General features: G+C 40.1%; 1 pseudogene; it reads left to right on the top strand.

Moving 5' to 3' along the window:
* Nucleotides 1–10,736: 10,736 nt before the first annotated feature.
* LOC117211078 lies at nucleotides 10,737–11,838 on the top strand (annotated as a pseudogene).
* The last annotated feature ends 1,981 nt before the right edge of the window (nucleotides 11,839–13,819 follow it).

The following is a 13,819-nucleotide window of genomic DNA, read 5'->3' as shown; positions in this document are numbered from 1 at the left end:
CTTTTCTGGTGATTTTATCCCGAAATAAAATATTTACGACGTCTTCGTTAATTTCCACTTTCCGAAACTTTCCGTCAGTTTTTATAGGAAACATTTAATTAAACCGGTGTTGTTTACCAGTTTACTTTACAACCGGTAACCAGTGTTACAACGCCCGTATGTGTTCCTTTGTTAATTGCTTTCCTCCATTTTAATTTTCTTACTTCTGTGTTAATTACCGTACCGCGTCCTTCGACTGTCGTACTATTTTTTTTTTCAATCGTTTTGTGTCGCTCGATTTTCGATTCTACCATTCCGAAACGAAATTAATCTAAATTCATATACTTTTGGAGTGCTTATTTATAGAGATAATGAAAAATAAACGGAGAAAAATTTCGTCTCTTTGTTTAAGATATGAAATATTTATATTCACGATCATATTATATTAATGTATATTTGTATTTTATAATCTTCTAAAGCGTAGTATCGTCTGAGATAATTGCCTGAATTACTAGGAAAATTAATTACAAAGCAAAATTTATTCATTGTAGATTCTAATTAAAAAATTCTTAATAAAATGAAATGTTTCATGAACGTTGTTAGATCCACACTGTACGGTATATATTGTAATGCTTTCTCCAAAATTTATCGATAAAATCAAAATAACCAACAATTCTTTAAATCTTTATCATCGTATCATTTCCTTGTGTAATATTTGTGTATACGCATTTATCAATTCTGTAAGAATATCTTTGAAGAGAAAGGGAATGCTTTTAAACATGAAATTCGTTTTCAATAATTCCGAAAATTAGATACGTTTGTAATAGTCATATTATGATAAGAAATTAATCTAAATTCATATATTCTTCAAATATATCGAATAACTTGTTAATGAAAGTTATGTGAGAAATAAACAGAGACTTTCGTCTCATTATTCAATTCAAACGTAACTCTCTTCATTTAGGATATATGAACATATACGTAACTGAAAGTTAAACAAAATCGATATCGATCGTAAGATATCTCAATTCGAGAATCGAAGGATCTCAATTCCGTTTATCGACTGAGCGTGGCGCTTCGATCGCGCGTCTAACGACTAGTTCCCGCGTAATTTTTTCTAGGATAGTCGTCCCGTTGTGATGTCAGATAATATCGTAAATAATTCATTTAGTATGTTTACTTCGATGTTGAATCGGTTGTAAATCTGCGAAAGTTCGATCAGGTGCTCGGGTTTGATTGGTGCGGTGAATAGAACGTTGTGTTTATTTACTTTATGATCGTATCATCGTCGTCATTGCGTAGTGCGAAATGTGATTCAGTTTACCGTATGTCGTCGTATCGTTGCATCGTTGCATCGTCGCGTTCTGTGAAACATATCGAGGTCTCTTTGATCATTTCGCATAAAATGGAACAAAAGTTCCCTTAATTCTCGTATTCGTTTCGTGTCCTTATCGAGTGTTTTTCGTCTTTATTTCGAGTTCATTCATTAAATTTCATTACATTGAGGTAAAGATATAACATTAATTAAGGCACTGAGAGTAAAAATAGATTAATGTAATTACATTTAACAATATTTAACAAACTGAATTCGCCGTTTGAAATAAATCTGAGCACAAGATATTCATTGTAACAATTTCGTTACTTTCTTTGGATTGATTTTGAAAAAGTTCCAATTGTGTATAATACTGGTTGTATCTATATATGTTCTTTCCAACGACATTTCCAAAACGTAACAAAACACATATGAAATAAATCTAAATTTTCGTATAATTAATACAGTTTATTAGTATAATTTGATGTTCTGAATTTGTATTTCAGAAAAAATCTAACATTCTATTTTTGCTCTCAATTAACATCAAAATGCCTAAGGAGTAAATTAAATGTACGAAGCGCGTTTTAATACTATACCTACTGGCGCCATAATTACTTTCTGTGTACCGAACATGTAAAGTCGTTCAGCCATATTGAACTCTGGCTGTTTCGAAACTAGGTTGAGCAGTTACAAGTACGAATTCGTTAGTCGAATCCTTTTCTTCGAAACTGCAAACGATGAAAAACATTTTGCGTATGTTCCATAAAAATTATCAGTCAATATTTACATCGATCATTTCTTATAACCAATAACCATTTCGAATACTAATTTATCGACAACTTAAATGGCTTAGTCGTCAAAAAACGAAGAGAGGCTCGCTCTGACCGCCTAGTAATCCTATCGATTAATTTATGTTTATATTTATGTTCACATTGCATACTCGCGTTATTTTATATAAAACAAATTCTTACAAATGGTTAACATCTAATTATGTACCTAATTATCTTACATATACATACATAATTGTCTTACATATAGAACGCAGCAGGATTAAAAAATGTATCAACAGTATCGAAACATTTTGTATATTACAAAATATACAGTACAATATATAACATACACTATTCGATAAGTATTAGGATACAAATTAAACGATTTCCACTTCTTCTACTTAAAATAAAAAAAAGAGAGATTAAATAAAGTTTAACTGACGATTTATTTAATCAAATAAAATAACATTTGATAGAACTTTTCAATAGATACAACGAATACGAGTCCTAGTATGTACATATGTACGGTCAGCAGCGTAACCAGAAACGTAACAAGATAAACAAAATAAGTAGAAGGAAGAACTTTGATCATTTCACTCTATTCTTGCAATCGTTTACGAGTTTTGACAAAGTCAGTCAGCGTGTTGAGTGAGTTTCGTTGTTGAAAGTTCTGGCAAGCAGAGTCGGGCTTAGAGTTCGGCTGGTAATTGAAACCTGCTTCTTTCTCTAGAAGCGAACTCGTTCACTCCGTCTCGTTGTTCGAATTCCGCGAGTCCACGCGCGTCTTTGAGGCTCCTCTAATTTAAACTAGCCGACGGGTGGCTCACGTGTCGTCCCCAAGTATTTTCTGCAATTAAATTGACATCTCGTATATCAGGGAAAAGTATGATGATTCGCAGAGTGGAGTGCATACACTCACGTCCCCTCTGATCTAAATTAGTCCCGCGAAATTCGTGGAATTTTGGCACGCCGGCCATCCGGAAGGCATTCCGAACATTCGTCAATCTTTTGTCGTTTACGTTTATGTTACATTGTAGTTATAGAGAATATGTTCTATTCACTCGAAAATTGTACAATTAAACGTATAGATATACATACGTAGTTGTTAATTGAGGGAGATTTGTTAGAGAAATATTCGTGGAAGTAAAATGTATATTTTTTATGTTTGGATTGTCATATTCAATAAATTTACACTTTTTAGATTGTAACACAATATCTTAGTTCTAGAGATATACAGAAAACAAATTAATCGATTCAATCGAGGTTACTCATTTTTGAAGGAATGTGAATTTAATATTAAATTTAGTATTAAATTTAAATTGAATAGTATGCATATAGGTTTTTATTAGAGGAAGAATTTAATAGAAATCGGCAAACGATCGTAGGAATGAAAGAAAATACGCTGTTGATTAATTATTAAATACATTATCTATGAGACAATCTAATAATTAGAAAGTATTAATTTAGATACAAGTTGAACATTTGTCGGAAAATAGTTTGGTTTCTTAACGGTTTATGCAAATTTGCATATATTATATTTTATTAAATTAGTAAAATGTATTGTTTCAGAATTATTTGTCGGTGAAATGGAACTCGAGTCTCCGCAGCTTTATTAAAACTTTCACCATCGGGTTTGAGAGACCAGTTGATAAGGTTTGTGATACTGATTACGATTTTTAATTACATTTCGTATGTAACCCCGGTAAATACAGTCTGTATATTGCTCACGTACATCGGAAACGTTTAACGAAATATTTTTGTACATATGTATCCCCTGTTACACGTATCGTTGATATTTTAATTACACTGCAGAACCGAAAAACCGAGGGGGGAAAAAAAGAAAGCACAACGAAACGCGTGTTCACGGCATGGAATAATTCACTCAAATTCGTAATTACAAACGCGTCAGAAGGAAACGTTCAATTAAACTGTCGGGTTTCGTTCGAACGAAATCAAAGCTTGTTCTTTTTTTTTACACTGCCCCCCCCCCCCCCCGCCCTTCTATCCCGACAAATCCTGGGCCACGATGCGGGAGCATAATTGGTAATACGATATGTTTGTTGTTTCGTTAACACTGCCAACAGTATAATTATGAATAAAGAGTTTTTCAGTCGCCGTGCCTTTCAATGGTCTCGATATCAGTCTCGTCTAATTAATTCATAATTAATATCCTTCCTCTGCGACGTACCGCGATGATATCCTATCGATTTAACGCATCAAACCACGGTCCTCTTATATATTTTAATTTTCCAGACTTTCAAACCACTCTCGATCCTTGTAGATCGTTTTTGCGGTAGTCATTCTGTCTTGTAATTAAACTACGTTACATCGCTTTTACGTGGGATATTTGGACGATGACGAACCGCGCAGCTAAATCTCATTAAAAAGTAACACCCTCGTCCATAAATCACGAAATATAATAGATCTGCAATAAAATCTTCGAAAACATGGGATAATTTAGATTTCTTTGTAATACACGCGGTTAATCAGCGTTAACTTGATTTTGTAATTACAGCACTCATTTATACTAATCCTGAGTACATTAAGTATCCTCTCACTTTCTGTTACATTAGTAGAATTACCATGCAAATATTTTTGTATTTATACATTTCCTTTGCATCTACCTTTCTTCGTATACTAAATTAATCATATAAAGTATCATCTATGACAAATGAGTTGTTCGAAAGAGCTATAGAAAATTATTTATCAAAAGAGATAAGATACATCACATGTTCGAAGTAAGGATAAGAGCTCGTCTAGAACTTCGCCTAGTCCGTCGAAACGACGACGACGACGACGACGAGAGAAACCTACATCCATCTCTTTTTATCATTTCGCGATCATCGTTATCATTATCGGCAACCGTTGTATCGGTCTTTCGAGGTCGGTCCGCTTTTCTGGCCAGGATGCTCAGACCACTCGTGCGCCCGTATATTTGACCACTTGTTAAATCGGCCTTCGTCCCTTGTCGGAGAATCGTATCGCGTTCGTGGCCCGAGGTCCTGCGGTAATAACTGGACGCCATTATAAAATCTCCTGAGGGAAACCAGCTAAGGGTACCTTTCCCTTTCCCTTCGTTCCTTTCCTCTTTTCTTCCTTCTCTCTCTCTCTCTCTCTCTCTCTCTCTCTCTGTCTCTCTCTCTCCCTCCTTTCTCTTTTACCCAAGCTCAAGCCTTTCTTTCCCTCTTATTCTTTCTCTTCGTTCGGGCTCTTCCTTCCCTCCCCCTTTGTCCCCCATGATTTCTTTCTCTCTGGCTCTCTAGCTGCCGACTCTCGGTCCCGTTCGTCCATCCCGGTCGTTACTGCCAGGATACGGATTTTCTCCGTTGACCGACGATATTTCTTTGCCGCGATTCGACTCTCGTTTTGCTCGCCGTACGTATTCCTATGGCCGCCTTGTTCGACCTTACGATATTCTTGGATTCCGTACGTCCCTGTTTCCTTCGTGGTTTCTTTTTTTTTTTCCTTATCCGGTTCCTCGTCATGCTTCCTCGTCCAGACTACTACGGTTCAACCTCTCGTCTCCTGTCCAACATCCTCGACGTCGTGGTCGTGGTCGTTGTCGTTGTCGTTGGCCGGGACCTCGTTCATCCTCCGCAACCCTTTCTCGAAAAACGGCCGGATGGGAGCAGGATTTTGTGTGACGAAAAAAGGAGAAACTCTAGCGAACGATTCGACAGAGAAACGCGGCAGGAAACGAGGGAGGAGAAGGCAGTCGTACAGAGGGTGGCTGTTGAACAGCGAAGGTAAACGCGAAGGAGAAACGAGGAGAGGCAGCGAAGGGAAATAGAGAGGGACAAGCCGGAACAGGGATGCGATTCCGCCCAATTTATAGCGGACCGGATTAAGCCGTAATCCCCTTTGGTACACGCTGCGCGTGCGGTGTCGCGTAATAATGATTCGAGTGAAAATATAACAAATATACCGAGTTGGTGCCGAAAATGTCTAAATTAGAGTGGAGTCGGCTGATCCGCGGCCGAGTCGATCAGCGCGGCTTTCAGCCGAAATCGAACGGATTTTCCCTCGCGTTCGATGATCAGGTGGGGGTCGGGCAGTATCTGGTCACTCGCGTAATTGTATTCTACACCGATTTACACACCCCGGGATCTTCGGCCGGATTGTTTTAATAAGGGCCGAACGAAATTCCGGATACGATTATTTTGTTGCTCGTCCGCGTGGATTCGGAGATCTAGGAAATGGAACGTGCTCCGTGTTTTTGGAGATTTCCCTCGGAAATAGCGTTATAGTTGGTTACTATATTCGGGGGTAGGTAGATGCGATATTAGAATAGATTATGTTTGTAACGTTTTTCATTGCTGGCATATCTTCGATTTGAAGGATTTGAGTTTGGTTGAATTTTTATTAAATAATAAAATGCTAAGTACGAATTTCAATATTGCGTATAGTTAGGTTTTCACTAATACGGGAGACTAAAAAGAATTATAGGCTAGGATTGATTATTTTTGCAAGAAATGTTTTGGTTTTCAATAAGGCAATGTTGGACGTTGTATGCAAATAAAATAAAACTGGAAAAAGAAATTATTATCTAAAAGTATGAAAAAAGGGGTTGTAACGCTAGGTAGAAAAAATCACCCAACAGAATATTGCATGTATTATAAAATAATATTTGTAGATCGCTAACAATAATAATTTTTTTTGTAATTTCGCGACGAACTTTCGGGACAACTCAATATTTATTAGATTTGCTAGACTACCAATGGGTACTGCATTTATACTATTTATAAAATATTTTGGAAATTAAAATATATTCTTTTATTGAAAATATTTTCTATACGATGTCTTTAAAATATTTAATATAGCGAAATTTCCAAAATATACATCAGAAACTATAACGTATAATAGTTGACCTAAGTACCTCCATTGGCTATTAAATTTTCATACGCTCTCTAAGTACTTGGTAATTATTTGTCATACACGATGGCCCCGAAACAACACACACACATTTATCGTACACTCGAACGTGCAAGCTCTTGGGTGCATGCTCGACGTACGAACGTCATTAACTTTGTTTCCGCTTGATTTTGTCAAAGAAGGGGGCTTAATAACTTCGTTAGATACGGAAGAAACATTGGAAAAACGAACGGAAAACCGAGGCGAATAGAAAATTGGCGAATGCAAATTCCGTGCGCGGATTAAGCGGCCAGATTCGTTGCCTCGTATTTCTCGTGCTCGTTAAATCCTGATGTACTTGTCATTGACGCGTTCTTATTATCACCGTTCATTACACGATAATCATGTTTATAATTCGTATTTATAAATCGTATTTAAGTATCGTATTTATAATCGTGATCGTTATACGAGTATCAGGCCATTACATTGTCGTTAGCACGGCTGACTCGTCCAAGCCGGTAAAATCATTCTTTCGAACGATACGCACGTACATACATACAGAGAGCTGTGCATATGCAAGAATGACGCGTACAAACGCATTGCCTCGATTTCTGCCGGCATAAAGAAGTTAATTATCGCGACGTTTAATTATGTATTTATTTTTAGAACCCTTTGTCGAGCCACGAGTCCTTTACCGAGAAAAGAGTTACGCCGATTCTCGGTAACCCTTCCCCCTTCGTCCATTGCTAGCTGACTGCTAATGAATTTTCACCTTTTTTCGCCTTATTTGCTCATTAGTGCCTTACCCTCGCCTCGTCTCACCCTCTCCCACCCTTTTCCTCCCAGCCGTCCGCTATTTCTCCACGCTATGCGTCGTCCACCATTTCTGCCTTCTTCCATCTTCCGTCTTCCTCCCCCGCCTTGGTTAATCCACCGTAGAAGGAACTCTTTTCTGCGTTCGTGTAAGAGAATGGAATCCGTATACACGTACGCACCGGGATCCTTTAGAAGGCTCCGCTTGAAAACTCGATGTTTGGCGGGTCGTCGGTGAAATACTTGTTTGCAGGACGGCAGAGTACTAATTAAAGTTTAAATAATTCGTTTGTTGATCGTTAAATTATTAGCCGGATCGTAGGAATGTAAATTGTTCGGTTGATTAGCTGCTATTCTATGGTAGACGGTCAAAAGTCGCTAATAATTAGAACGTGGACATTCAGGCATTTGTGGGAAATTTAACGACACAAAAATGTACACAATGGAAATATTGTAATGTGCAACGTTACATGTACAAAGTATCCGGAGCAACGGGTTTATTATAATATTCAGCAATATGGAATATATATCTGTATTTAGTTTGTATTTCTGTATATTCGCGAAACACGAAATTGCATAAGTAAATCTGGTAACATAGATTTTTGAAATTACGCTATAAAGTAGAATCGCGCTTTGTCGAAGGGATCTATCGATTATATCGCGTGAATGGCGGAAGTGGTGTTCGATCGTGGACGACCGTGCAGCATCCGTAAGGAAGCGATTCGAGTCGTTTAAAAGCGCGAGCAAAAAATTAATTGAACCGCCGGGAAAAAGGTCGCCGCGAAAACGTTCAATCTCTAGTGGCCTTACACGCCGGCCACTCATTACGCTTCTTCATTACGCTTTTTCTCGCAATAATATCAATCGTCCCACCACCGACCCTTCGATCCCCATTACCGAACGTCGGTGCTCCTTCGTGTTCCTGTGTCGCGTGAGTTACACGCACGTTCCTCCATGAGAAAAAGGACCGGCCCGAGCAAAGAGGAAAGGAGAAGCAAGACAAAAAAAGAAAATACGTAGGAACAATGAAGGTAGAAGCAATCGAGCCGGTACGACGGTAGCTAACGGCCTCGTTAAGAAACCGATCGCGGGCGCGCGGATCGAAGATGCGTTTTTAATGATTCTCGAAAGTTGCTGGCTCGCGGGTTCCCGCGTCTCTCGCGATTCCATAAGTCGCGGACGTCGCTTCTAACGAGGGAGTTGCGTAGTAGTAGCGTGACGAGCATAGCCAGGAAAAGAGGCAAAAGAGAAGGGACGACCGCCACAGCATACAGCACGGTGAAGAAGGTGGAGTAGGCGAGTGAGAAGAAGAAGAAGGGATGAGGGTAAGGGGAAGGTGGATGGTGCTTTACCGAGGGTACGACATTATTAACAGTCTCTCGTTATTTATTCCTCGTTAATCCCATGCATTTATTACACGGCCTCGTACTCTGCTTTCTCTCTAAGTATTCGTACAGACCTCCCCCAAGCAGCTCGGTTCTCTTCTCTTGGCCGCGACTGATTTTCCTCCTCGGCTGCTCCTTTCCCCTCCGTTTGAACCTTCCCGCGTGCACCATCGAGGAAGCATAATTACTCGGCCGTTGAGATACGCTTTCTCGCATGACCCACACGTAAGCTTGGAGCTGTAATGAACGGTTGGGAACAACGACTTGTAATGGCCGAATGAAAGCATGAACGCGAACGATAGAGCGAGATAGATGTCGAAGGAGGAGGGAGAAACGTGGCAGTGCGCGTTTCTAGCTTAAAGGTAATTTATTATCGATCGCGTTTGTAATCGCGTGTTAGCCTTCGTAGTGCGCCGTCTCGCTCTTCGTCGTTCTCTCGCTCTCTCTCTTTCTCTTTCTGATTCCCTGTTGGTCGGTCTCGCGCGCACAGGCTGACCCCTCCGGGCGAGCGCGATGAACGCGCTTAATTAGTGTGCTTAATTAATAATTCCAGCGGCGGGGCCACTCCTCTACGCGGAGATGCGTGAAAACGCTCGTTATGCCTTCCTGAATTCCTCGGTCTCCGACGCCGGCCTTTGTCAGAGCATTCGCGGCGATCCTTCAGTCCCTCGTTCTCTTGATCTTCGATAAAGATCTCCGCTCCGAGGATCCTCACGGACTGTCTCAATGTATCGGGCATTTGTATTCTGCTATTCGAACCTGCTCCTTCCGCTTGTAGATCTATGTAGATCCTTGTACAACAACTAGATTACTCTAGGTCGCGAACTTGACGCGCGATAATATTTAGAACGACCGTAATACCGGTATTAACCGAGAGGACAGAACGACGGATATGTAATTCTTTATAAGTTTTAGAAATTTAAGTAATTTTTTGAAAAACATATTCCTTGAAATTTTCACACTTTGCTCTTTTAGTAAGTTAAACTCTAAGGAATCTTTGATTTCTGTTTCATAATCTTAGGGAACCTCGAGCACACTCAAAGCTTGATTAGTCAACTATGCAATAGTCCCATTATGCACCATAGTTATTCATGATACAGTGTCCGCTTAAAGCCACGGGACGTGAATTAAATGATCCCTGACGGTTGATGCTAGGAAAGAAACGTCGGTAGAAAGCCAAGTAGGAAGATCTAGAAACGGGTCGTTCGTTGCTGGAGACCGTGAGGCGCGTCGTAAATACGTAGTTAGGGGAACACAAATACCTAAAATGATAATCTCTTTACGAAGGATACAGGAAGGTTTACGTTCCATGGCCCGTTTCGTGGCATCGCTTTCTTCTCGGGCTATATCCCCGTGGCTTACTAACTCGTTCGAATGTAAATGGTGAATAGCGGGCCGCTAGCCGGGGTGCAGCCGAAGGAGGCAGCCTCAAAGCGCACGGCAAACAAAGTCTTTGTTTCGAGAAGACGGCGCGACTGGAATGCTGCCACAGAACATTAACCAAGCAGCTAGCATAGCAGAGAACATAGTAATGTTCCGGCGAGCGGGCTAGGTGCATAATGTGACGTAACGTAATATAATGCGACGGGACCATGCCGTTCGAGCTGTTGCATGGAGTAAACCGAAAGACCAAAGGCAGAAACCACGTGGAAAGACGGCACTCGTGGGGAATGGCAGGGGAGGCAGATCATACGCTCGACGAACAATTCCATGGTTACAAGGTCAAAGGGACTGCGCTGTGGCTCGAAAACCTAGCTGCCGTATCGTTTTTTAAGCCCTTCGCTTTTACCAGTTAGGAAACGTTACGGTTTATCTTCTTTCTCTTCTTTTTTGCTAGGCAATTCTTTTTCACATTCTTCCTTTTTTTTTGTTCCTGTGTTTTAAGGAGCACAGGGTGGATGCAATATTTTCGTGGAATTTTCGAAACGAGATTTGCTCTGCCTACGCTCGGCTCAGGGATTAATCCCCCGTAGTACTGGCCTCTGTCGGGCTGTTTCAAGGCAGATTTCGTTGTTCCACGCGATTTCAACCGCGCTTTTAAACGTTAATAATATTGGGCTGTAAAAAGTGATTTACTGGCCTTCAAAGTTCCTTTATTACTGTCACGAGCCGGTAGAAATCACAAACGTTTCTAGGACGAATCTAAAAATGATGTAAGGTAAATTAGCTATTTAATGGCCGGTAAAATTAGATTCGAGGAAAACAATGTACTTCGAAAAATGCGTACGGAACTCTTTGGAGAGTGATAATCGTTTCCTTGGTCACTACCCTCGCCGTGGTGACCTATTTGCCCGCGTAGGCGAATATCGATACTCGTCATTTTCACGCCGCGGAAGGCAGCCCTATCCCCTAGTTCCCGAATCGTTTTCTGTTATTTCCATATTTCAAATTTCAATCTCGAAATTCCCCTCCACCTCGCCCTTCTTCGCGTGTGCTCGCACACGAACGGACTGAAACTTTTCGTGCTCGGAACCCACATAGGGACACGCGAAATTGAACTTCGTACGAATACACACGGACCTAACGGTTACACCAACGAACTCGGGAACGTTGTTGTATCTGTACGACACGCTAACTCGATAAAGCTACAAGCTGAACCGACGTTGTGTGCGAACAAATCAGGGGAGTTTAGAGGTCTGTACGAAGGTCTTAGCTGCGCTCGCGATGCAGAAATATTGGAAACGCGCGGATTAAGTAGGCCATGTAACGCAATTGCCATGAATTTACAGGCTGGTACTTGAACAATGCTATTTTATGCTATCAGTTAATTGTTCTAACCCAAATTTAATCGAAATGAGACTTGTAAGAGTATGTTTTAAAGTAACTTGATTAGTTATTCGTTGTACAAGTTATTTTTTAATATGTATCCATTTCCGATTGAAAAACTAACAGTTGCTTAGATTAAAGAATAAAATCTACCTACTCTGATACTCGGAACTTAATATTCATAATCTGTTAGAAAATTATAGAAATCTTCTAGATTCAAAATTCAATCTGTCCGCTCCAGCATGCAGAGCTTGATATTTGTCTTCTATTACAAATCTATAGAAATCTCCGCTCTTCTAAAAATTAATCTATCCATTCGTTTTATAATTTTCGTAAAAAGCGGCGTCAAAAGCATCGCAAGATCGCCCCAACGTGTTCATAATACGCGTATACCCTGACGAGGGAGGAAGTTGAGAAGACGCAATCGCGAAGAAAGAGGAGAACGTGCGATAGCACGAGGAATGTGGAGGATCGTGATAGACGAGGAAAGAGGTAGGCGAACAATCCATATATGCAGATCCGAGATTTGCAAGAGGTGGCCGGCTTCGATTCTGGGCTCGAAGTTATTATCACATATATTAGATAACTGACCCTGCTACCCCTTGCTGCCACCTTTCTTCTATCACTATACGTCTGTTGGCGTGTGTGGCTGCCGCATTTCGCCCACCCCCGTACCTTCTCGCCCGGCAGATACAATATCGTGCCGGCTGAACCGCGCGGTTATGGTAAGAACCCTTTATTGTTTTATATTGTTTCCAAGCTGCCTTTATTATATGGCCAGAGCAGCCATCTCCTCCTCTACTCTTCCTCTTTTCTCTTTTCCCTTCTTCCTCGTCGTACCGTAGTGCCGGCAGAATCAAAATAAAATTGCCGTGAACGTGCGCGCTAGTATTATACGAAGGATTAGGAGATGCGCGAGGGGATGCTAGGCAAGAATCAAACTTCGCTGAGAATCAAATTTAGTCGGAAACCAGATCTAACAAAAATAGGAAATGATAATTTCAATTACTAACGTATAATTATTTGATAGATGATTCGTTAGAGCTCCGAAATCACCTCTCTGATTCCTTGTTAATTGCTTATGCAAAATTTGAATGTAGCTTATTGTTGACTATACGACACCTCATAAATACCTATCATCTGCTATTATACATCGCGAGCTTAAGATACCCACAGTTAAAGAAGAAATATCCAAATTCAGTAAGAGATATAATATGAGAGTTAACAACCACCAAAACCCATTAGTTAGCCAATTACTTGACACGACGGATCAGATCCGCAGACTAAAAAGACATTACCCTTTAGATTTAAGCATTAGATTCAACTAGAATCAAACGTACTATAAACACTTATAATCCAAGTTACAGTATCACGCCAAAATAATTTACTTATAATTCTCAATGATAATTAATTGTAAAAATTCTACCAAATAAAAAAAAAATTTACTGTTAGGTCGTTCGAAAAGTTTCTTTCGTTTTGTATTATTGTATCGAATTACGTATGATCCATTTTGTTCTATCGAAATAAAGATCACAACGTTCGACAGAGTAGATTTCATGTTTGTATAGAGATGCGTCGTTGTAAAAGACGTGTCTGTAAAAGAAAGACACTTTCCGGACAACGTAATACATAGCAGAACTCACATTGCCACTCGTGTGATGCGGCCGTAACGCGCGTCGCCTCGATTGTTTGCGATTTAAAACACTGTGGGTTAGACTTTTCTCTAGTTACGGTCATTTTAAAATGTCGATTGCGCAATATCGAATATTAATTGAGACACAGGTAGTTCTTAAATCGCCATGCTCGTAGAAATATGTGTATATGTTAATAGTGTTCGATTTTACGCGCGCAAGCGACAGTGATAAAGGCCCGGTACGAGGCGAAATTGACAATAACAGCGTTGCGGCGTCACGTTCATTGTTTGCCCGGCGCGTTACCATAAC

Source organism: Bombus bifarius, unplaced genomic scaffold (assembly GCF_011952205.1).
Source record: "Bombus bifarius isolate JDL3187 unplaced genomic scaffold, Bbif_JDL3187 scf7180000008216, whole genome shotgun sequence".
Taxonomy (NCBI): Eukaryota; Metazoa; Arthropoda; class Insecta; order Hymenoptera; family Apidae; genus Bombus; species Bombus bifarius.
The sequence above is the reverse complement of the archived record's forward strand: the minus strand, read 5'-3'. Positions and strand labels throughout refer to the sequence as shown.